Here is a 27,798-nt window from a genome sequence, read left to right as displayed (position 1 = left end):
TTAAGGCATTCTGCCCCTTCTGTAATATTTTGGTTTTAGATGTAAGCCTTGTGTAAAACCTGCCCCGACCCGTTAAACTGCCATCCTGTTCTTGCCACGGCCATTACCACGCTCCCGTCTCCTGCTCCACCTTACACTGTGGCTTCATAATAGTAAATGCCATGGATATCTACACGCCGCTGGCCCCTCAACCTCTCCACAAGCCTGTACCTTCAAAGAAGATGATAGTCCAACACAATTCTGCCGCCTAGCTTTAATGTTTCAGCGCCCCCGCAGCCGCGCAGCGCCGTGCAGCGACTGGGGAGGGGGATGGGCCCCCTCCTCTCCAGCGAGGACGACATGTGCACGGCGAGCCGGAGCTCTCCTCCCGGCCAAGGCTGATGTGCGGCGCACGACCTGCTACATGCCCGCAGCCTGTATCTGTTCACCGCGGGCGCGGCGTACTTCAACACCTCTGCTCCCCTCATAGTGCGGGCGAGCGGTATCTCAGGGTACTTGAGGGGTCCGAGCGGCCTCCGTTGGACGCAAGCTGCAACGGCCGGTCTGGCCATCCGACTCAATCTACATCAACTACATGGACAGTCACCATAAGCAATAACTACACTTGGGAATTCAACAACAATATTTGGTGGACATTGCAAAATTTTTCTTCACCTTTAAGTATTAAAAGTTTATCTTCAGAAATTCAAATTCTACAAACATAAAGACTTTCATTCACCTGCAACAACAACATTTTGAAACTGAATTAAGAAATCTTGTAAATTCTTCTGCTATCTATCTTCGTATCAACATCATGACTTGGACTTTGTTTCAAACTGATTTCATGTGTCACCCCTGGAGGAACTTTTGGGGGGGGGAGGTCTGTACCGGGCGGTACACCTCTACACCGTTTATTTAAAAGTTGCGCCAGTTGAAACTCCTCTTCTGGAGGAAGGTTGAACTTTATCTATTCTATTAATTCTCTACTTTCTCAGAAGATGTCACCACGTGGAAAATTTTGAGTTTTTGAACTGTGTCACTTTTGATGTGTTTTTGTTTAGCTTGAAGTAAGAAGTGTGAACTTTCTCTTCTAGAGGACACTACTGAAGATCAACAATAGCGCACCCTAGTGCGGAGTCAAAGAACTATTTTGTTGGAGAAATTTTTATTTCAAAAGTTTGTTTCTTGTTAAATTTCTTTCTGTTATTGTTTAAGTTGGCTGTATACCCCTCTTTTTCCCCTTGTTTTAGATTTATCCAATCCCGAATTTCTTTTAGTAATTTCTGACCAATCTGGTGTATCTTCCCCCAACTTGTATCTGTTGCGGGGTCCTATCCAATAAAAACATTGTGGGCGGGTGTTTTCATTCCCCTAACGCCTAGAAACTTCCGCGAGAGTATATAAACTGCTGATTTTAGGGTCTCCGGGCCACTTCTGTTCCATCTTTCAGTGTATTAAGTACATAGCAGGAGGCGGGAAGCGCCTCTTTCTTCTTCAGCCGTTCAACACCAGGTAATGGCCTATTAATAACTTCTTTTCTTGCTAGGTAGGCAGTTTAACACTCGCGGCGGGTTCGAAGCATTTCCATCATGTAACCTTTTCCTAAAATGTAATTACTCTTTTCATCTTTTTCTGGTAAAGCTACATATTGGGATAGAGAGTGCTAACCCTCTCGAGCTCCCACTCACATTTGTTTTGAGGTGAACTTATTTTCTCAAACTATTCTTCGTTTATGTAATGTAAAGTGTTCTTCTCTAAGTCACCTCTGTAGTATGGGATTAGCCCTTGCGTTAGCGGCCCAGAGCCAGATTAGGTTTTAAAAACAAAGTGTATTAGGAGTGCAAGTTCGCCTCCTCTCAAATTGTTATTTTAGAGGTCATGTAATCAACCTTCTTTTCATGTAATAGACCTCCGTAGGTTGGGTATTTTACCCCTGTGAATACGTCCTTAGAGGACAGCTTGAAGGTAGAGTTTGGTGTGGCCTTGTGATAGGCTTACAATTTTGAGAGCGGATCGCTCTTTGAAATTTGTTTCTGTATGCCTCGTGCAGGCTTTATGTGTAATGTTAGGAGCCAGTGCTCCTGGGCATGAATGGGGTTTTCTGCCCCTTGGCTAAAATTTTTTTTGGAGTAAGGCGGGGCTGATTGCCCAAGAGTTATGAAGTAAGGGCACTGAGCCCGAATCCAGTAATATTGTACCTACATTTTTGCTACTCTGTTCCTGTTATGATTGTTATCTCTTGTTTTTGAAAAGAAAATATAACCTAGTTAAATTTTAAATTAATTTTACATTGCACGTTAATTTCGTAGCTTGAAACCCATTCACACCCGCACCTTCTTTCACCTCTACCTACCACGGATATCTCCGTAACAATAATAATAATAATAATAATAATAATAATAATAATAATAATAATAATAATAATAATAATTTTTCATACATTAGGTCTGGGAATCGTTTACGATCAAAGCAGGCCTCAGACATGGTGACGGACTGTCTCCATTCCTCTTCAACTGTATTCTGGAAAAATTCATTCGAGATTTGATGAAAGTGTTGAGCCCAGAAGCTCGGTTTATTTCTTGGTCTTGGTCCCAGACTCAAAGAAGTTTAGTATGATCGCCTAGCCTTTGCGATGGACTTGGTCAGTTTTGAAAATGGCCTTGATTCTGCAATCAACAAGACAGAAATAGCCGAGAAAGTACTGTGGGAATACTGATTTCCTTTGAGAAGACAACATATGTGGACAACAGTGATGGACCAAACTTCACGATCACCAAGTATAGGAAGATTATAAGAGCAAAAATTATCAGTATCTGGGTGAGATGAGTTAACAGAGGGTTCGGAGGTACGTCAAGATACGGAAATTAGGTAGGATATGCCATCCCATGAGGGACACGTACCATACAATAAATGAACAATGAGTACAGGAGCCACGTTCAGGCATAAATACAACTCAGTTGTTTATACGGACGGATTATATCCATCAGAAACTTTGACTATGAGTAGTAAGAGGCAAGCCACTCAATTGAAAATAAGTGAATGCAGGATATTGAGAAAAACCCTACGTAACAGGTGCGTTGATGGGCAGATACGATCGAGATCGAATAAAGGGTTGTACAGTAAGATAGATGCAATTAGGGCATTGATTAAGAGGAAATAATACGAGAATTAGAAAGCAAAATTTGGTATACCGCTATCCAGGAGCCAATAAACAACAATGTACTATTCTGTAATGGTAATCATGTATGAAGGAAATGTTGAAATCATTTGAAAATGAAAATGAAAACCTACAACCTGTTTTCCAGTCATTGACCGGGTCAGGGATGTAATGAATGAAGCAGATATAGGCTGTTAGTACGATGGAGTCGCCACTCCCAAAGTGATTTATTAATGAATGATAGATGCTATGAAATGAGAATGGAGAGTGTTGCTGGAATGAAAGATGACAGGGGAAAACCGGAGTACCCGGAGAAAAACCTGTCCCGCCTCCGCTTTGTCCAGCACAAATCTCACATGGTGTGACCGGGATTCGAACCACGGTATCCAGCTGTGAGAGGCCGACGCGCTGCCGTCTGAGCCACGGAGGCTCTATTTGAAATCATTTATTAAAATTAAATTTTTAACATGGTAGTATGAAATGTCGTATGGCTTTTAGTGCCGGGATATCCCAGGACGGGTTCGGCTCGCCAGGTGCAGGTCTTTCTATTTGACTCCCGTAGGCGACCTGCGCGTCATGATGGGGATGAAATGATGATGAATACAACACATACACCCAGCCCCCGTGCCATTGGAATTAACCAATTAAGGTTAAAATCCCCAACCCGGCCGGGAACCGAACCCGGGACCCTCTGAACGGAAGGCCAGTACGCTGACCGTTCAGCCAACGAGTCGGACAACATGGTAGTTATGTGACCCTTTTGTCAAGTAGTGTAATTACTAAACAAGTACTGTATCATCTCGTATTTAACAGCAAAATGTATTTTAATACTATAGATACAGGCATAATATGAAATTTAGATATACATTTTTAAATATTTGCCTAAATTATATTTTAAGCTGGTAATCTTCAACCCTAGAGTGTGGTTTGTGGCCTGAAGTAGACAGGGTGCGGTTTTAGGAATAAGAATCTAGACCGTAATACTGATCAGCTCAATGATGTTTAGACTAGAAGCTGGACAGATGTTAGGCCTTCTAAACGCTGAATACGATGCCTATTTAATAACAGAGGGAAAGCTTAGGATAAATGTTATGCACGAAATTTGAAATACAGTAAGCGTGCCCATGGTCAGTCCCATAGAACACACAGTATATACTGCAACTCTGATTTATAAGTCTACGGACCACACTGTTAGTGAGAATATAAATATGAAATGCACTGAACAGATACGCTGTCACATTCTGTATTCAAGACATTTGTTAAAGCCAGACTACGTTTTTATTCCTCGCTGCACATTTCATGTATTGTAAGTGGAACACAAGATGAGTTCACTATCTGGCTAAATGTCTGCATGTCCGGTACGGGAATATGTGCTGACTTAGATAAGTGAGCGTGTCCTGAATGTCTCCTTTTTTATTATTCCGCAGTTCTTCTCTGGAAGTTGCGAGTACCGGTATTAAATTTAATGACGAGAAATTCTGATGTTCCAGGTAAGACGTTTGAAATACGTATTTCATTTCATTACCTCTTGTACAGTTATTTTATGTAGTTTCCAAGAGAGTGGAGCATCATCATCATCATCATCATCATCATCAGTGTCATCATCAGTGCTCCTCCATATGGCAGGTCTTTACATGGCAGCTCTCCACGCAATCCTGTTTCTTGCCACCCTCTTTCTTTCCTCATACTTGTATTTTTATTTTATACTTTCAGATGTCTATGTTCTTCAAAATTATGTGGAAAGTGGAACTTTACGATACTGTAATTACTTACCGCGCTCTTGTTTGTTGTTGTTGTTGTTGTTGTTGTTGTCGTTTGGGACATTATTCGACAGACTGGTTTGATTCAGCCACCCATGCCACACTACGCTGTGCTAACTTTTTAGTTTTTACGTAACTACTACATGGTCCGACCCCACGGTGTAGGGGGCAACGCGTCTACCTCTAACCCGGTGGCCCGGGGTTCGATTCCCGGCTGGATCAGAGGTTTTAGTTGTAAATGATTAATATCCCTGGCCTGGGGACTGGGTGTTTGTGTCGTCCGTAACGTTCCTTTCCTCACATTCAACACTCTACACTTCTTCTATTTCAATTACACGCAGGTTCATATCACATGGTACAAGTAGGGGCAAAAGATTTCTACAGGTCGATGCCCCGAACAAATAGCATTTAAGAAAACTACTGCATCCTACATATACGTAAGTCTGTTTTTCGTATTCATTCTCTGTACTGCCCCTGCCGTTCTTTCCATTTCCATTCCCCTGAAAATCTAACTGAACAAGTTCTGTGCCTCTTATAATCTGTCCTAACATTTTATTTCTTCTTCTGCTCAAATTTAGCCAAATCGCTCTGTTCTCGCCAATTCCATTCATTATTCCTTCATTGGTGATTCGATCTACCCGCCTCACATTCAGCATTCTTCTGTAACACAATATTTCAAAAGAAACTATTCACTTCCTTTCTGAGCAACTTTTTGTCCATACAACTCAACTTTTACCAACATAAAGAAATTCTATCAGTAACCTTTAGAACTGTATTTAAAACATATACAGTACTAAGATACTCATGTGGGTGAGTCAATACATCTATCGATTGATTCTTGAATGATATCGATTTTTTCATGGATGACGTCGACTGTTTGATTGGAGGACCTAAACTGAATACACTGTTTCATTGTTTAGCCTTGAACTGAGTACATTTTTAAGGTCTTTTATATTACTTGCTTTACGTCGCAGGTCTTACGGCAACAATTAGATAGAAACGGCTAGTCTAGGGAAGGAAGTGACCGTAGTCTAGTTTAAAAATGAGAAATCATTGAAAACCATCCCTAGGGCGGCCGACAGTGGGGGATCGAACCAATCATCTTCCGAATGCAAACTCTCTGCTACGTGACATAAATCGCATGGCCAGCTTGCTTTGTGCATAATTTAATCATACTATTATTTAAATACAAATTAAGCAATGCAACATTGTATAAAATAAAACATTGTTCTTTATAAGGGCGAAAATATTTCAAATGTTCGTTCCGAAAATCTCAAGCCATACGTAAAACACTCTTGGCTCTTGTAATAACTATTACATTTTCTAATGATACTGCTGAATGATTTAGAAAGTGTTCATGATACAAAACGGTGCAATATGGTTTTATTTTAGTCTATCTTTTACCTGCGCAGTCCAGGTTTTGCGAAATATTTGACTGTTCAACTATCCTGGAAACTCCCTTTTATGTGGTGATTAATGATATGAGAACCGAGGAAGTAAAAGAATATTCCTTTCATTTCTTTCTCCCGATGATTTTAAGAGAAGATCTACAAACACCGGATATAACGTCATAATTTGTGCGTACTAAATTACCTTCTCCCGCAGTTTATCGTAGGGTTGTATTTTTTTTTTTCGTGACCCTGATAGTAGCTCTCCTTCTAAATGTTATCATTTTCGAGGCGTTAATAAAATAGGAAAAAGGAACTTCAGTGTGGGACCTTTAAACGATTTCCGATAGCATGCATCACAAAATCCGATACGAGAAACTTGGTGCTACTTCTAAATATTCTCCCAAGCAGGTTGGAGCTTTTAACATAAATGTTGAAGCTAGTGGCAGCTGCTCAAGCAGGTATCGTGGCTTATGACTTGAAGCTAACAAGTAAGTGAGAGTTAGGTGCAGATAAGCTGGGCATAGTTATGTGATATGAATAGGGTATTTGGAGAGGGTAATGGTGAAGGTAGAGTAAGTACTGATATTATGACTCGCAGTAAAAACTGTAAAGCGTTGTAGTTCCGATATCACAGCGTTACATCAATATCATAAAGGTGATAGGATATAATGCCCACTGCGTGTGAAATACAGCATAGCTGGACGATGCAAAACATTAAAAAATAGCAATTTATGAGCGGATTAAGCAGGAAAGAATACGGCACTGAACAAACATTTCTTTGAGATATTTCACATATATTACTTTATCTTGAATCCCAGTTATGGATGATACATGACCTGTTTTCTTGTCCCAGGCTGAATGCTTAAGCTTAATTTGACAGATTCGATGTCGGAACAATCAGTCTAGAGGAAGAGCGTACGGGATGATTTAAGGAAAGTCATACCATTGGCATCTCATGATGTGTCTAATGAATTAGTGGTCTCTGCCTTTCACGGTCGTCAGGAACTCTTTACTTTTAATTATCCACTTACCAAGCACATTCGGAGCATTCTTCTGCACAAGAACATTTTGAAAGCATTGATTCTGCGTTCCAGTCATCTTTTGAAACTATAGAGAAGAAAAAGAAAAATATATCAGTGGACCACCTGAAATATGGTGCTGAAAGCATATTGGACGTGGTAAAAGAATATAATTAATCACGTAAAGAAAATTATATTTTTACAAACTTAAGCGGCTATAAATAAATCGTTCACAGTGAGTGTAGTGGTAAGATAACATTGTGGACAGCATTGCATGGAATGCTGGGAGAAAAACAACGATATTGAGGTGCGGAATGTTATAAATATCTTCGCGAATCATACGCTGAATATGGAATTATGTACAATTAACATGGTATAAAAGTAAAATGAAATACGAGAAAAGTTATGAAAGAAGGACAACTTTCCCATATACCATGCTGTCACTCTTCAACGCATTATGTTTTATTTATGAACAAGAAACTGTTGCTATGGGATACACAGCGCGTACAATTTAAAATGAGTTTTAAGATAAAAGTTCAACGGAATTTATGAAATGACAGCTAACACCGCCTTCTTGTTAAATCGCTCATCGTACTGATTTCTACCCTAAACCATACTCGGCCAATTCTGACGCCTTACTCCGTATGACCGGATAATCCAAAACCATAATTGCAGAAATCGTACAACACCGAAGTCGTGATATGTGAAACTGTTATATGTATACAATAAACAAATGCTTTATTTAAAGGGAAACCTGAACCTCAGGTGAACAATAATATTTCAGTGTGGTTTATTTTTCCACATAACTTCCAGTGATTTTGTAACGTAGACCTAGTAGGAAACGTTACTGCTGTAACAGTTGAAAGTAATTGGCTAAACATGTATACCAATCAACCTTTAAATAAATGATGAGTTTAAATTTTATACATTATATCTGCCAACTTTCAAAATCACTATCCTGAAAATGACATTTTTGACATATCTTATTTTGCCTTGCACATGTAAAATTATTTACAAACGATATTCTATCCACTTTCCCTGTTACGAATCTAATTACCGGTAAACATTTCGTAAATTATGACTACAAATGAAAATTAAATACAAACACGTCGGTCAGCATGGACGTTGTGTGTTAATAATGGATGTTTGAAATGTTAATTAAACGAACGTTCAGTTTGCATACGCAGTGGAAGATTATGTTAAAATATCTACGCTAACTATAGCTATAGTTTCACATTAGTGTCAGCTATATGATGTTGTTCGAATACGAGCATATTTCTTCGTGTGCAGTACAGTGTAGTCGGAACTGGGTCAGTTTAAATTTTGTGATTAATTTCTTCCGCTCAGCTGTTGACAGATCACGGGGTTGTTGTTGGACCAATATTTGCGTTGCATTTGTAGACCGATTAAACACGTGCTGGACCTGTGTGTTCCGCAATTTAGGATAAGCACATTTTACCACATTCCAACTGTCCGTGCAAACTATGTTACGAATTATTGGAACTTGAACTAAGGACCAATACGCTAAATCCACAAGTATTATCCCGTTGAATGGGTTAGATCGCTTGTTGATCGAAGGGCTCATTAATAAATAATTACTCTATACCCTACTTAATAGAACAGAGCGATCAGTACATTTTTGCATAGCGAAATACACGCAGATAATCTGGAGTAAAAGGTGAAGATGATCCTGTTCATTATTGACGTATTGGAGTTAAAGTTGATATGAACAACTCTAGACTATGCACAATCTCACAAGTGAATTATCATGTTTGTCCAAACAAATCCCTTACATCTAGAGCAGCTGTACTTATTTCTGAGCTTCCTACATTCGTTACCTTTTTTTGATATATATATTATTAAGAAATATTGATCTATTTTTTATACAATAAAAGATATATTTTATACAATGCTTAAACGTGGAAATAGCCCTCCTTTTAAAATAATGTGTCCGCAGGGGTTCTTAATTTGATAGGAAATATTAAGAACTTATCATGGATGAAATCAAATAACAGATTTTGGACTGAAGCAAATGATAAAAGGATTATTTACAGTATAATCCAACCACCCCTTTCTTTCTTGAGTCTTACAAACTTAGAAAAATTACTGTGATTGGACTTTAATTTGTCGCGAGGGGAACAATTCCCAAATCGTTCCTGACATGGCGACAAAAATATTAACCGTCGAGAAATTTACAAGGTGATATGGTCGTCTCAGTAATCAAATACTCCGCCTCGATTCTTCGACACCATTTATATGGAGTTCATATCTTTTAACATGGTTGTAATCTATGTTATTTTTTAAAATTAATCTGCTTCATCATCATTCATCAAAATGTTTACTGTGTGTTATTCTGTGTCTTATGGCAAATCAAGAATGTCCCGGGTCAGAATAAATAAATAAAGCAAATAATTCACGCAAGTTACATGCATTTTCTTCTCAGTTTGTTTTCAGTTTTCATTTTTACCGAGAATCAACAAAGATATTTTTTTTGCTAGGGGCTTTACGTCGCACCGACACAGATAGGTCTTATGGCGACGATGGGATAGGAAAGGCCTAGGAGTTGGAAGGAAGCGGCTGTGGCCTTAATTAAGGTGCAGCCCCAGCATTTGCCTGGTGTGAAAATGGGAAACCACAGAAAACCATTTTCAGGGCTGCCGATCGTGGGATTCGAACCTACTATCTCCCGGTGCAAGCTCACAGCCGCGCGCCTCTACGCGCACGGCCAACTCGCCCGGTAACAAGGATCTGTATCTCTTCGTGACATATACGATATTCGTAACTGCTCATTGTAGACAGCCACTCAGTAGAAATTTACTGAGTTGTGGATCAGATAGATCAGCTTCTGGTTGCTCACTTTCGAATAAAATAAAAGCCACGCCTCGATTTGCAAACGTCCATTTTAAACCAAAAGCCTACAGAATATTTCTAAACCTTACAATAATTATATTTTTCATTTCATCAATTTCCAACTGCTACGGAAAATTGTTGCAAGTTATTAGAACTTGATTTCCCTCATTTTTGACGCATTCAAGTATTACGTATAACTGGTAAAGATTAACACAGTAATTTCACTGATCTACATTATGTACCGAAATACACCTGAATTCACGTTATTATTCATAAAGATCATTCGGTAACAATAAAATCACCAACAGTTTTGCCGTTCTCCTTCATTAAAACGATTTATTAAAGAAGCCAAGGCAAAAAAAAAATTAATAAATAAATAAAAAGAATTAGGCCTACATTAGTATATATAATATATAGCACTTACACATATTAGAGCTCTTATCTCCCGTTGATCACGTGCTGCATGACCTCATATGGCTACCACTGCCAGAATAAGGCCTACACGAATACCTTGTAAACTGGGCTCAGCTGCTTTATGTAGACCCACGGAGCTATGTTCAGGCCACTGCAGGATCATCCAGTGACACCGTCGGCGTTCCCCAAGGTTCAGCGTTGTCACCATTCTTGATCATTCCATGCAGTGATGGACACCATAACAGCAGACCAGCGCCGTTCTTTGCCATGGACGCTTCTCTACGCAGACGATGTCATGTTGGTCTCTGACACCCAGGTTGATCTGCAATGCCAATCCCAAGAATGGAACCATACGGCCAGCGCCGCTTACTCTTCAAATGACGGAGAAAATTACAATTTCATGCTCTGCGTTGAATGACAGACACCCTCGCAGAACGAAAACGAGCCTACTGATTACCACGGCAACGTCCGACTCGTTGGCTGAACGGCCAGCGTACTGGCCTTTGGTTCAGAGGGTCCCGGGTTCGATTCCCAGCCGGGTCTGGGATTTTAACCTTAATTAGTTAATTCCAATGGCACGGGGGCTGGGTGTGTGCATTGTCTTCATCATCATTTCATCCTCATCACGACGCGCAGGTTGCCTATGGGATTCAAATAGAAAGACCTGCACCTGGCGAGCCAGACCCGTCCTGGGATATCCCGGCACTAAAATCCATACGACATTTCACCACGGCAACGTGTCTGCTTACCAGCAGGGAAATTACGTAATGCAATTTTCGTCATCATTTCTGTAAACTCGTGGTTACTCCTTGGATAGAAGTCGAGACAGACGTGAAGCTACCATTCTGCAGAATATTTGCTGAATACCATAAGTCATCTTCTTATCTGTTTATCTAAGAATCCCTGCGCCTAAGTTTCTTCCCTGTTACCACTTTCTTAAATCCGTAACTCATGTCATCACAATTTAGTGAGGGACATTTCATTTTCCCAATACATCCACTTGGTATTTTCATATTCATGATGTCCGGCTATCCTCAGTTATTATCATATGTTCAATTCATGTCGACCTTCCTAACTGTATTACCTTCTTCCTTAATTTCTCCGTATGTATGCGACTGCTAACCCCGAAACCTTGACAATGTTTCCTTTGAGGAAAAATTCTAAGCAGTTCAAATGTGTAATATTTTGATATCGAAAATATCGAAATATGGGGCAATTTTAATGACGGTGCAGATCTTCGTTTTGGGGTAATTGGTGGCTAAACGGTAATTCGTATCATAAAACAGATAGCACAACCGTCACTCAATTTGGGGGGATCTATAACTTTGGTCCTATATATTTTTGTCGTATCTCGATCACTTATACGTTAGATAGAGCTATATTTCTCTATTGTAATGAAATCTCTCCAGCACGATTGTGCATGGCATGAGGAAAATTGGCCCTTTCTTTGTAATGAAAACTCCCGATTTCGATTGTGAATGGCAGTAGGCAAGTAAGCCTGCCGATATGGTAGAAACTCCCGAATAACAGTAGGAAACGTGACCTTCCATTATCATCAAACCTTCCCAACGCTCATCGTACATCTGAAGCAACGTATGCGGTCCTCTCCGTGGTGTTTCTCAGATAACGCTAAAAGATATGCAATTTAATATAATATTTCTCGCTGCGTGTACAACAACTTACATAGAAATCTTTATACAATATAAAATACCGCAGCGAAGCGCGTGTACATTTGCATGTATATTAATATTACTTTTTCGAAAATGAAAATCAGCATAGTATAAAATAATACAATGCCCTTTTAAAGGTCGAAATTGTTTCACAAATTCGTTTCGAAATTCCAAAACATCTCATGTCATACATAAAACTGCAGTTTCTGCCCTAGTAATGTGAGCAAGGCAGTGTTGGTCCATCAGGCTTTTACATTATTGTGTCAACTTAAAATGACAACTAAGGTTGAATATATCAGGCTCACAGCTCAGAAACTTCATATTTATCCCCCTTGCATAATGCATATCCTTGCAAACTTATATAAAGAAATGTATACATCTCATACTTCATTTCTCCCCCGAATTTCAACATAACAGCACAGCATTCCCCACAGTACATTGGTGAATCATTTCCACTTGAATGATTCATAAGAGGAGAGTGATTACTACATGGTACTGTATGAGTTAAACGTTCCTTTAGAATAGGCTTTTTGTAGATGAATTCATCCTCGAGTGCTCGCCTTCCATCGTGTTTCAAAATAATGTAAGCTATAGTGGAGCAATATAGAGAAGACCGCGGAAGTAATATATTGCAGTGAGTCCAACTGAGTAGCATTTAGAGAATATATGACTCAGGGGTGTCCATTGTGAACGATGAAATCATTATCCTTGTGTATGTATATTAAAACACCGAGCTCGATAGCTGCAGTCGCTTAAGTGCGGCCAGTATCCAGTATTCGGGAGATAGTAGGTTCGAACCCCACTGTCGGCAGCCCTGAAGATGGTTTTCCGTGGTTTCCCATTTTCACACCAGGCAAATGCTTGGGCTGTACCTTAATTAAGGCCACGGCCGCTTCCTTCCCACTCCCCCTTCCCTGTCCCATCGTCGCCATAAGACCTATCTGTGTCAGTGTGACGTAAAGCAAATAGAAAAAAAAATATTAAAACTCTGTGGCGTTTGTAGAGACCTATGATTCCGGGGACCACGTCCAGGTAGTGGTTAATAAAACGAGAACATATATAAAAAAATCAGTCAATCAATCAGTCATTACTGATCTGCATTTAGGGCAATCGCCCAGTTGGAAGATTCCCTATCTGTTGTTTTCCTAGCCTTTTCTTAAATGATTGCAAAGAAATTGGAAATTTATTGAACATCTACCTTGGTAAGTTATTCCAATCCCTAACTCCCCTTCCTATAAACGAATATTTGCCCCTATTTTTCCTCTTGAATTCCAGCTTTATCTTCATACCGTGATTTTCCATACTTTCAAGGACACCATTCAAACTTATTCGTCTACTGATGCCATTCCACGCCAACTCTCCACTGACATCTCGGAACATACCACTTAGTCGAGCAGCTCGTCTTCTTTCCCCCAAGTCTTCCCAGCCCAAAGAATAAAATGTGGTATACTTGTAGTCCTAGTTCTTAGGAAACAAATCATCCCTCTCTTTTAACATACAATTTGCCGGCCCCGTGGTGTAGGGGTAGCGTGTCTGCCTCTTACCCGGAGGCCCGGGGTTCGATTCCCGGCCAGATCAGAGATATTTACCTGGACCTGAGGGCTGGTTCGAGGTCCACTCAGTCTACGTGATTAGAATTGAGGAGCTATCTGACGGTGAGATAGCGGCCCCGGTCTAGAAAGCCAAGAATAACGGCCGAGAGGATTCTTCGTGCTGACCACACGACACCTCGCAATCTGCAGGCCTTCGGGCTGAGCAGCAGTCGCTTGGTAGGCCAAGGCCCTTCAAGGCCTGTAGTGCTATGGGGAGGGGGTTAACATACAATTTGCCATTTCAAGAAACTAAAACTACCAAAGAGTCTAGAGGTTAATAAATTCAAAGTGAAAATATGTTTCCAGGCTAGAACAATATGGCAAGCAAAATTTTCAGGAGAACATTCATCACACGTAGAAGAAGAAGCTGTGCCATATGGGCGCGAGTCCAGAAACACTTTATTTCCTTGTTAGAACTCATTTTCTACATTTCTACATAATACATTAATCATGGGAAACACACATGAATAGGACGTACCAGCATACAACATGAAACTCTTTCCTATACGTTCAAAATCCCCTCCGTTAACATTGATACATGCATCAATCGGATGTCGCATTGAATTCCTGGTATCCCTGATGCATTGTCCACAAACTCAAGAACACAAAAATGAGCTAAACTGTACTAAATATATGTCTAAAAGTGGCTAAAATTAGAGACTGAAACAGCTTAAAAAATGGCTCGATGAACTCACCCAATTATTCAAAAGTATGGTCTCCTTATCCTGCTCTTTGACTCCAACAACACTACTAAAGGTAGCAGAAGATGCAGGAGCAGTTTTAGAAGCAGCCACAAAAGAATATACTACTGCGGTGCCAATTATTTTAAGCACACCTGTTGGGAGTTTATATGAATGGCAGCAGATATTGGTTCTTCTGAGGCCGAAACCTACAAGCAGAATGGTATCTAATGTTTGTGTCACCGGGCGAGTTGGCCGTGCGCGTTGAGGCGCGCGGCTGTGAGCTTGCATCCGGAAGATAGTAGGTCCGAATCCCACTATCGGCAGCCCTGAAGTTGGTTTTCCGTAGTTCCCCATTTTCACACCAGGCAAATGCTGGGGCTGTACCTTAATTAAGGCCACGGCCGCTTCCTTCCAACTCCTAGGCCTCTCCTATCCCATCGTCGCCATAGGACCTATCTGTGTCGGAGCGACGTAAAGCCCCTAGCAAAAAAAAATGTTTGTGTCATCATTCTCTTTCTTGGTTTTGATTGTACAATACCCTAATATGACAAAGAATACGTTCTACATCAGCATTTGAATATGGTAGTCTTAATAAAGGAAATATTCGGCTCCATGGCTAAATGGTTAGCGTGATGGCCTTTGGTCACAGGGGTCCCGGGTTCGATTCCCGGCAGGGTCGGCAATTTTAACCATCACTGGTTAATTTCGCTGGCATGGGGACTGGGGATATGCCCTATGTGTCGTCTTCATCATCATTACATCTTCATCACGATGCACAGGTCGCCTACGGGAGTCAAATCAAAAGACCTGCACCTGGTGAGTCGAACATGTTCTCGGACACTCACTGCACTAAAAGCCATACGCCCTTTCAATAAAGGAAAAGCCAAGAATACAAGTTCTTGATAGGGAATTTCTTCACTATCAACTACCTCAAGCCACAACTCTATTGCATTCAACTATTTTGCTATTTGATGTAAATAATATTCTTGCACTGGGTTACCAGCATGTCTATATTATTATAAACAACCTCAAAGTCACATGCGATATGAACAATTGAAGGTATACGTAATTTTATAGCTTCTCCAACAACAAAATGCTTGTCATATGCCTAGTACTTATATCGTGTGGAAGGCATGAATGCAGTGCATCGGTCAATTTTACCGTAAAATTAGTTCATCTTTGGCGTGTGTTAAAGGTAATGTCAGTTTGCTACTATGCCTGGTCACTTGCGAGTAGAGCACAATATTATGACACAAACATTTCTATTTTATCTTCTGCCTCGCATACGCCTAATGAGCATGTAGTGTGCAAGTCTATTATTTGGTGACGCAGGCTGGTGAAGGGATCAGCCACTCTTTCAAAGATTACCATGTTGTACATGTGATATTGGATTTTTTCACACTTGCAACATAATATCCATGAATCGTAAAGAAAAGTATTAAATTGGAAGGAAACCAAAATTTCTCACAAACATAAATTTATTGCTAAATTTGTAGCTAATAGGTAAACTCAAAATTTTGTAGCAAACGACTTTTCAAAATAGCTGGAACTAGCTATAAATGGCTAAATTGGCAACACCTATTGCCCGTGGTCTCTTGGTTGCATCTTTATTCTTATGTTCACCGTCAGTGTTTTTTGTTCTATTTAACCGAATGTAATCTCTATATGCTACTCACGTCATTGCTTGTGTTGAAATGCAACTCACTTCATTGCCTTACTACACGTAGCATCAACTGTTTAGTGTTAATTATGGAGTTGACAAGCACGAAACTGTTTACTAGTGTTCATCACGGACTTGGCCTCCAGTACAGTGCACAGGAAGAGTACACAAATGCGGAGTTGTCAAATGCATATTTAATGTATGGATTAGCAAACGGCAAAGGCCGTGCCGCTCTACGTTTGTATCGGGTGAGATTTCTAGAACGAAGGTCCCCCAGAAGGAAGCCGTATGAAGCAATCGATCATTGTCTTAGGGAGCACGGGCCGTTTAGGCATACTACTTGCGTCTCGAAGGCGGCCTGGAAGGACAAGGACACCGCAACTGGAGGAGGCAACACGCCATGCAGCTGACATCGACCCCAAAGTCAGCCTAAGACAAATAGCTGCAGCAGTAATGTTGACCACATGACTGCCTGGCGAGTACTGCATGAATTACCGGCGTATTTAAGTTGTACGAAACGTAGTGTTCTTAATTGCCGGCAGGCAGAGTCCTCTATACGAAGCCAGTAAAATGATGGGTTTTTTCAACACTGCCCCTGTACGTGATCACTAATTATATCTTCCAATTTCTAAGTAGTAGTAGTAGAAGGTGATCACGAAAGCACTACCACTATGTTGATCACGCTTTACGGATGGAAATTACATAATAATAATAATAATAATAATAATAATAATAATAATAATAATAATAATAATAATAATAAAAAACTCGTGTCCTCATCCCGAGGTGGTGCAGCTCTTTTCAGGCACACCCCCGTTGGAGGTGAGCTGTATGTACCATTTCAACCACATACCAGCCCCCCTGCCATTCTTAAATTTCTAGCAGTACCGGGAATCGAACCCGGGCCCCCGAGGACGGCAGCTAATAACACTAACCGTTACGCTACGGAGGCGGACATAATAATAATAATAATAATAATAATAATAATAATAATAATAATAATAATAATAATAATAATAATAATAATAATAATAATAATAATAATAATAATAATAATAATAATAATAATAATCCTCTGTACACTACGCTTCTGAGTGCCTGTTGATGAATCGGAAAGGCCCACTCAGGAAACTGGAACTTAAAGAGAAGAAGATCTTGAGAAGGATATAAGGACCCATAAGAGAGTAGGATGGCACCTACAGACACAACAACGAGCTCTACGAATATCAGGAAGACATAGACACTTGTTTTAGGAAAAGGCGACTGACCTACGGGCACATGACCCGCCTGAAACCCTGCAGGCTCATCAACACAATCCTCACAGTGACAAGTAGAGGAAAGGCTTCCGAGATCAAGTGGATCACCTCAGTAAAATCAGACCTAGAGGAACTGCAGAACCCATTAGAGACCACAGAGAACCGATCTCAGTACCGTCAGGTTATCCTACAGGGAGTCTTCTCACTGTTCCTCCTCACAAGCAAGAAGAGTACAGGAACTACCGGACCTACGTGGACGGATGGAAGGAAGCAGGCACACAGCCAGAAAATGAAAGTGTACTGGGCCAAGAAAAAGCAGAATAGCATGGCTAAGCGTTAATACGGGCCGCGTGGTCCCTTGTAGGCCAAAACGAACAAAAATAAATAAATAAATAAATAAATAAATAAATAAATAAATAAATAAATAAATAAATAAATAAATAAATAAATAAATAAATAAATAGTCCGCCTCTGTGATTAGCTGCCATCCCCGCAGGTCCGGGTTCGATTCCCGGCTCTGCCACGAAATTTGAAAAGTGGTACGAGGGCTGGAATGGAGTACACTCAGCCTCGGGAGGTCAACAGAGTAGAGGTGTGTTCGATTCCCACCTCATCCATCCTGGAAGTGGTTTTCCGCGGTTTCCCACTTCTCCTCCAGGCAAATGCCGGGATGGTACCTAACTTAAGGCCACGGCCGCTTCCTTCCCTCTTCCTTGTCTATCCCTTCCACTAATCCCTTCCCCACTCAGGCCCCTGTTCATCATAGCAGGTGAGGCCACCTGGGCGAGGTACTGGTGAGTATCCCCAGGTGTATCCCCGACCCAATGTCTCATGTTCCAGTGCACTGCCCTTGAGACGGTAGAGGTGGAATTCCTCGCTCAGTCCGAGGGAAAAACCGACCCTGGAGGATAAGCAGATTAAGAAAGAAAGAAGGAAAGAAAAGAAAGAAAGAAAACGTTAACTTCAAGAAAGACCTCAAATAATTAGGCATACAACTAGATGATACCTTTCCAGAACAAGCACATTGACTTTTGAAACTTTCCGGGATGTGAAATGGACAACTGGTGCAAAGTGGTGGGTTGAACTCCGTGATCTTCACAGCGAGCTTAACAAAACCTACTGAATCAATCGAAAACTGAGTAAACGCCAGAACGTATAATGAAACTTATCGTGGTCCCTAGCTGGAATATTAGCGAATAATAAATAAAGAAAAAAACAATAATAATAATAGAGCCGTGAGTTACGCTTCCCCGAGTGTTAAAAACTACCGCTGACTGTGTCTACTGTGACGTTATCTGTGTTCTAGTAACCGAACTGTCATATTGCAGAATTTCATCTGTAAGGATCACGTGTCTCTAGTACCCGATTATTAACGAAGCGTGGTGTTTAGGTACTTTAACTACTATTGATAAATTTGTTGCTTTCAGGTGGTCATTTAATCTGCCTTCATTTATTTTACTGTTACCAGCCCTGTAATGAAATTGATCCACCAATCATATGGCTTGACACCGAAATCCTAACCTCTAATCACTATTTCTCTTACTTATTCTTTCTGGTAAATTCTACCAACCTGTTGGAGACTAATGTCTTGTGGCAGTGAATTATTGAGTGTGCTACTTGCTAGTTGCTTTACGTCTCACCGACACAGATAGGTCTTATGGCGACGATGGGACAGGGAAGGGCTAGGAGTGGGAAGGAAGCGGCCGTGGCCTTATTTAAGGTACAGTCCCAGCATTTGCCTGGTGTGAAAATGGGGAAACCAGGAAAACCATTTCCAGGGCTGCCGACAGTGGGGTTCGAACCCACTATCTCCCGAATACTGGATACTGGCCGCACTTAAGCGACTGCAGCTATCGAGCTCGGTGTGTGCTACTTGAAGGTGACCTCTCCGAAAGAGGAGATGCCGGAAGTTGGGGACCGGCCAGACGGCATGAGGAGGCAGTTTTAATTAAAAGGTACGGCAGAATGTTAAATTTGTCAACTCTCTGAGTGTGTTGGAAGAAACACAAACACCCAGTCCCGAGTCAGAGGAAGTAAACATGCGTGATTAAAATCTCCGACCTTGATAGGAATCGAAACTGGGACACTTTTAATCGAAATCCTCAACGATCATCAATCATTGAAGGTGTATAGAATACTGAAAGTAAATATTTTCTCTTTTAACAATCCATCTTTACATCGAGTTTTCAATTCGTGGCGCGAAAAAAAATGTTTGTTCATAATATCCCTAGGAGTTTTAAGTGTCTTCGATCAAAACCACGATGTTATCAATATAATAAAACCTTCATTATACTGCGAGAGCTAGTCATAGTCACATTTCTTTCATTTTCTTAAACACAAGAGAAGACAGTGAAAGTTACGTTTAATGGCGGGCTGAGTGGCTCAGACGGTTAAGGCGCTAGCCTTTTGACCCCAACTTAGCAGGCTTACTCCAGTGGTATTTGAAGGTGCCCAAAATACGTCAGCCTCGTGTTGGTAGATTTACTGGCGCGTAAAAGAACTCTTGAGGGACTAATTTCCGGCAATTCGGCGTCTCTGATAAACCATAAAAAGAGTAGATAGCGGAACGTAAAGCAAAATAGAATTAGTATTCTTATTATTAAAAGTTACGTATTCATTTTCAATAGTAAATGTCATTCCATCTTCTCTAAGTAGGGTCTGCTCACTCAAAATATAATTTTCTTATAACTGGGATGGCGAAAGTGTTCTATCAGAAACAGGTCAGCTGTTCCGCATGTCAGTCACAAATGTTCAATAAATGTTCCCTCAGAAGTGCATTTAACCTCATTGCAGCCTCCAAGGCCACCACGTTCATAAATTTGCTATCGAGTCTGAACATCTTACAGAGCTGTGCAAGTCTGGCTACCATTGTACCTCTGGCTCCAGCCATATGATTCCTATTTCTATAGACATTTATTTTATTTTTATTTTCTATTTTTCTTGTCGGTTCGTAGGTGTCGTACGCCTCTATGTGAACATTGGCTTGTTTGGTTTCTGAAGACTCAATTCAAACGGTAGGGTTAATTATAACTCCATGTATCAAACCTGTTGAAATTTTTGTCATACCTTTCCTCTTAAAGGATCCATTGAGTTAAGTACATGTAATTCCTCGTATACATGTGTTAATAATAATTGTATTTATTTTTGCGTCCCCCTATGTACTGTTTTCGGTTTTCGGAGACGCCGAGGTGCCGCAATTTAGTCCCACAGGTGTTCTTTAACGTGCCCGTAAATCTACCGATACGAGGTTGACGTATTTGAACACCTTCAAACCTGGCAATTTGGGTTCAGAAAGTCTGAGCCACTCAGCCCGGCACTTGTGATAATGTTTCCTCAAGGTACCAACTGAAGGCTTCACCAAAGTCTGCAGGAACTCAAAACGTGTGAAAGGGTTTCTGTCTCACAGCGACAACAGCAACAGGATTTTTTGCCTTGAGATCTACGTGGTAATGCCCGAACTGGATAGACACCAGCAATGATTTTGAGTGAATCCATCCGCTCAATCCACTTGAAACTAGTAGGCTTTATTCATAAAGATCTGGTTTTCTGTAAGCATATGATGCAATGCTTCTGCTTGAGACTTTGAGTGTGGAGTATTATTGACTACCCTTTACACTACAGTATATACCATATCTAGTATTCGAAACCTACAAACCTTTATTCATTTAAAATATGCATCTGTTCACTTAATCCATTACGTCTCACAATGAACTGACAGTGATTACGGACATGGTTGAATGATACAGTCTACAACATTGTCCCACCTGTATCACAGTACTCACGTCCAGATGCCCTCATAACCTTGCGGTGTTCATAGTGTTCAGTGTTACTCAATATTTCCACGCTGCAGATAGTACATAGGAATAAATCACTAGCGCTAAACCACGCCTGTATCAACTATAATATATCGCACCATTATCGTGCCAGTCCAGAATTAATAGAGCATTCGCATTGGGTAATTCTACTAGCTTTAAGCCTTGATTATCTCTCACTAAATGTGTTACGTTAAAATTGGAAGTCAGTAATTATAGTGAAACCATTCCAGGGTATCGAAAGCATGGCTCCAACGTCAGAGTGGTGAACAGATTTCCGGTGCGGTGTGTATTGGAATTGAATACTGTACGAGCGGCGTGTCAAAGAAAATTTAAAATGTGCACTGGTACTCATAAACTAATGATAATTGGAGGTTTGGGTACCACACGGCGTGGTACTGCCCAAACAAGTGCTGAGAGTATAGGCACATGTTGAACAGACAGGGAACTCATCTACGTATATTGAATAACATGTGCGAAAGCAAAAAGCCCCTGTGTGGTACATCTTAGTTGTTGCAAAACTGCTTTTTCATAGCAGGTGGTTAGCACAGCAGGGTCTATGCGAGAGACTGTCTCGAGCCGCCGTCGGTGCAAATCTTGGGGGTAGTAACAAATACTCCAGCGAGGTCCTGGAAGATTGACGTAGAGAAGGGTTTTGTGTGAACAGCCGTTGCACACGAGTCGGTCAATCCTAAGCCATAGGAGAAATCCGGTGTCAATGGGGTCCGAGACTACAGTGTTAGAACCCCCTGGGACGAAAGAAAATCCGGTTCCTATTCCGGAACCCGGCAGCGGAACCGTAACAATTCGGGCCCCTAAAATGAGTAACTCGTTGGGATAACTTTGCAAACTGAGACATGCAGTATAATGCGATGGCATACTTTTGGCTGAAAGGTCAGCGTACTGGCCTTCGGTTCAGAGGGTCTCGGGTTCGATTCCCGGCCGGGTCGGGGATTTTAACCTTCATTGGTTAATTCCAATAGCTCAGGGGCTGGGTGTTTGTGCTGTCCCCAACATCCCTGCAACTCACACACCACAATAACACGCAGTTACCTGCACATGGCAGATGCCGCCCACCCTCATCGGAGGGTCTGCCTTACAAGGGCTGCACCCGGCTAGAAGTAGCCACACGATTTTTTTTTTTTACTATGCACTAACATGGTGACAAAAATCAGTTCAAATTGGAAAGTCGACTGGAGCTGTGGTCCAAGCATGAATTTTGGGCTGTTATCTTATTTCTCAAGGCGAATAATATGCCAGTAGCGAAAATTCAAACTGGAATAGTGACAACAGCTGACTGTGTGCGGAGTGGCTGACCCACAACAGTCGGCGCAATAGAGAAGCGATTTTTCCAGATTTGTAAAAAGGAATTCATTTTTGGAAGGGGGAAGGGGGAGGGCACAGATTTTAAAGTAACTTCAAAGTGATGACATTTTATAAGAGTGACACTGAAAACTTGTCCCACGCCTAGACAATTGAGACCATGTGGAAAGATAAAGTGAAAATTGAAGAACAGAGTGGGTAATGTGTTATGTATTTTCTCTCTAGTTAGTGGTATAGAGGGGATGGTTGCCTAGTTCTACTTCCTCTTAAAACAATAATCACCACGACCTCACATGTGTCTGTTCATATGCTCAAGTCAAGATGCGGTTTCTTTCGTTTGATTCTTTCGTTGACGTACCACCTTTCTTATGAAATAGTAGCCTATTAACAAGAAGAGTTTATCTCAGATATCCGAAGCAAACCTTGAATTGTAAATAGAACCGATTATATACTTTCTTCTATGGAAGTCTGAATATGAAATTTATATCAATAACTTATACTCGAAAACTATAACCGGTGAAATTAATGTTATTGGTGGGAACTCTCTGTCTGCATTCTAAAATTCAGTGTATTGATTACGTTAATTCTATTGATGGAAGCACGTTTCTGTTCTTGTGTGCAAAAATTGGAAATACGTGCGATTGTGAAGTGGAATGTTCAAATATAAAACACGTGAACTGGAAATCAGTCCTAGGCTAGTAATCTGTCTGTACGTGTGTATGTCTGTTAAAATACAATATCAATCTCGTCACAGGGTGTTCTCTATATTCATATAGTTTGTCAAATAAAACTAGATTTCAGATTAAATTCAAAGTGCGTGAAACGAATGCGTATAATAAATGTATTATACATAAACTCTCGTCGTTCCTCAGATTACTCCACTGTTATTTTCCGGGTGTGGTGATCTTCTTCTTCTGGTACTTTATCCGTTTCAGATATTGGTTACCATCAAGGCGATTTCAAACAGGTTAATGGTCTTTCTAAACAGATCTGTTGACGATTTTAGGGCTTAACCTGGCAATCCATCCACATTCCCGACCTATCTTCCAGAATATCCTCTTTAGGTCCGATAGTCATGTTTGATATTAAATACAATGATATCAATTACACCAATTCCAATACTGTCACTTCGATTATTCAAAGCAGAAGCATGTTTTTCTGAATCCACGCAGAATTTGTCCACAAAGGTGGTCCTTAGGTCTGTGCTATTTCTGGCCCAAAATCTACTTTTAGGGACAAAATAGTAATCATTAAGCCAAGAGAGTCGCTTACGCGTTTTGGGTCACAAGCTATTAGCTAGCATTGGGTTGATAATGATTTCAAACCCAACTGTTGGCAGCATGAAGGAGGTTCAATGAATGAATGAATGAATGAATGAATGAATGAATGAATGAATGAATGAATGAATGAATGAATGAATGAATCAATCAATCAATCAATCAATCAATCAATCAATCAATCAATCAATCAATCAATCAATCAATCAATCAATCAATCAATCAATCAATCAATCAATCAATCAATCAATCAATCACTAATGATCTGCATTTAGGGCAGTCGCTCAGGTGTCAGATTCCCTATCTGTTGTCTTCCTAGCCTTTTCTTAAATGATTAAAAAGAAATTGGAAATGTATTTAACATCTCTCCTGGTAAGTTATTCCAGTCCGTAACTCCGATTTCCACAAAGGAATATTTGCCCCAATTTGTCCTCTTGAATTCCAACTTTATCTTTAGATTGTGATATTTCCTAGTTTGATAGACACCACTCAAAATTATTCGTCTACTAATGGCATCCACGCCATCTCTCCACTGACAGCTCAGAACATACCACTTAGACGAGCAGCTCGTCTTCTTTCTCCCAAGTCTTCCCAGCTCAAACTTTTCAAAAATTTTGTAAGGCTACTCTTTTGTCGGAAATCACCCAGAACTAATCGAGTTGCTTTTCTTTAGATTTTTCCAATTCTTGAATCAAGTAATTCTGGTGAGGGTACCATAAACTGGAACCATACTCTATTTGGGGTCTTACCAGAGACTTGTATGCTCACTGTTTTACATCCTTACTACAACCCCTAAACATCTCCATAACCATGTGCAGAGATCTGTACCCTTTATTTACAATTCCATTTGTGTGATTACCCCAATGAAGATTTTTCCTTATATTAACACCTAGGTACTTACAGTGATCCCCATAAGGAACTTGCACCCCATCAACACAGTAATTAAAACTGAAAGGACTTTTCCTACTTTTGAAACTCACAACCTGACTTTTAGCCAAGTTTATCATCATACACTGCCTGCTGTCCAGCTCACAACATTATCCAGGTCATTTTGCAGTTTCATACAATCTTGTAACGTATTTATTACTCTATACAGAAAGCCTTATCACTGATTCCACTTCCTTATTCATATCATGTATATCTATATAAAAACGTAAAGGTCCAATAATACTGCCTTGAGGAATTACCCTCTTAATTATTACAGGGTCAGATAAAGCTTCGCCTACTCCAATTCGCTGAGATCTATTTTCTGGAAATATAGCAACCCATTCAGTCACTCCGCTGTCTAGTCGAATTGCACTCATATTTGCCAGTAGTCTTCCATCATACACCCTATCAAATGCCTTAGACAGGTCAGTAGAAGGTCCGTGGTTTCCCACTTTCACATCGGGTAAACGGTGGGCCTGCGTCTTAATTGAGACAACGTTGTTTACATTTGTTATAATAGATCCGTCCTTTCCCGTCGATGCCATAAGACGTGTCTGTGTCGGTGCGACGTAAAATATATAGCAAAGAAGATTCAATAATAACTCCACCTGTAGATTTGAGGTCCGACCCCCTATCTGTAGGAAGACATGACACGTCAATTAGCCGTTTAGTGATATAATTCAATCTATAAAAGCTAGCTTTTTGAACTTTCAGAATCAAGAAGAATCACTAGAAAGGGCTGCGTGATCATACCAGTAATGGTATTGTGGTATGTTCTGCCTCTATCACTTATACAAATGTTATAGCTTCTATTAAAATTTGCACCGAACGTTATCACTTCCCTGTTATCAGACCAGTTTAACGGCCATTATGGGCCAGTTTATTCAAACTCAGCTAAAGGTACTGTACCCGCTCAAAGCCTGAGTCCCAACCAGCATTTATCTCAGGGAGTGTTACGGTCCGAATCCATCGCAACTAATACTCAATAAAAAAATATTTTGAGATATAAGATCTCAAACTAAATGTAAGGGCGCCATCCAATCAGTACTACAGGGTTGAACGGGACACTCTAATCTTTAACTTTAAGGCTCATCATAAAACACACGAATTATATATATTCAGATCAAAGGGAAATAATGAAGGCTCCGTCCTAGGAATGGGGACGGATATTTAAACGGTCACCAAGGGTTTACTATTCTACAAGAACAAGAACCTGGAACTGTTTCCTTGCAAATGCTAAAGGAGCATTTATTTAAGTAAACAAATGAAATTTTACACACAATCAAAATCTGTTGACCCTTGATTTGCCGGTAATTTGGCAAATTATTCCTGAAATTGATTACATAATATTTATCACTTTTGACCACCCTTCCATTTTGGTGGTAGAACCGTTGATATCTGAAGGTATCAGATTTACCTTCGTTAACACCATGACCATATTTGATCATGGACCAAATACCTGTTGGCTAAGTAGGCGCGATCACATGGACCATGTTATCGCCTCCACTTTGATTGAGATGAGACCAACCCGGGAAACTACAAACTCTCCCCGGGTTCCTAACCAAGATATGCTAATCGTTAGTTGAAGGAATACGACAAAGGGACTCTAACCTAATGGTCCAGATGTAGTGATTTGCCTTCATTGTACACATATTAACTTAACTTATTATTTACAACCAATTGACATCATTACGTTAATTCGCCAGCTGACTTCCCTAGTATCATCCATCATCAGCATCCGAAATAATAAGAAAAATAAATAAAATTAAAAAAATATTTTATTAAATATTATTATTATTATTATTATTATTATTATTATTATTATTATCATTATGTTTTGTGGAGATCATGATTATCGTAACCCATAATCATCCTCGGACTAATATTTCAACTTTTCGCGATTTTATTTTATTTTCATCTGAAATAAATAAAAGTACCTTCTCTGATTATTCTTCTTCTCCTTCTTCAAATATTCTCATTTTTATTATTATTAGTTAAAATCTCAAATTTTTCATTTCAACTCCCAACATCATTATTATGTCCAAAATATAAAAAAAGTAAATTCTTCTTAAAAAAAAGTATTTTTTTAAAATATTTATTATTATTATTAATTTGAAAAAAAATTAATTTCGCCTGTTACACGGTAGTCCATTCTTAATATGTTTAACGCATAACCCCTTTTACAATTCCGATTTATTTTGGCACTAATCAATCCAGATATGATTTACTTGGAATATTATTATTATTATTACTTCTTTCGAGAATCTTTATTTTTATTCCCCATCTTTATAATTTAGTCACATACGTTCTCTCCCAAACAGAAATCACCAAGATCCGAATTCACATCGGTCGGGACATAATAGTTTTCGAACCCGCAACCTTATTTTCGTACTGTCGTCAATTCATGGAGACCATATGCTCCTAAGACAATTCTCAAATCCCATAACACCTCGCAGTTGGGCAAATACCTCCAATCTCTGCAAGTGTTAATTTATTCCTTCCTTTTCCATTTTGAAGTCCATTTATCCATTGGAACTCTTCAAAACATTTTCACAAATTAACCCTCGGTGTGTGGACTCTATTCTGCCACTCAAGACACCGGTATATAAATACAACCTCTATGTGGGCCTTAAGATCCATCTATTTCTTCATCAACATCAGTACAATTCACTTTCATTTCGGGCCGGATTTCTGTCCCACAAAACTCCAAATCTCAACTTTTGGCTCAAATCCCTCTGGACCTCGAACATAGCGTGACCATATTATAAAAGTGCCTATCTCGTTTCTACCAAATTATTTATGATTATTATGGAGTCCAAAAACGTTAAATCAACAATTAGTGTTAAAACCGGATTCACTGCACAAATTATAATTATTCACGGCACATGTGATCTCCACATTTAAATTACTTTAATTTGCAATCATGCTATCCAACTAAGCCCGTGCCTTTATCTCAAAGATTATTATTAAACACGCCTTTACACATTACCAAATTTTAATGTACTACGACACTTGTACAGATTATTAT

The sequence above is a fragment of the Anabrus simplex genome, chromosome 8 (assembly GCF_040414725.1).
Source record: "Anabrus simplex isolate iqAnaSimp1 chromosome 8, ASM4041472v1, whole genome shotgun sequence".
Classification (NCBI taxonomy): domain Eukaryota; kingdom Metazoa; phylum Arthropoda; class Insecta; order Orthoptera; family Tettigoniidae; genus Anabrus; species Anabrus simplex.
This window is presented reverse-complemented; position numbering follows the sequence as displayed.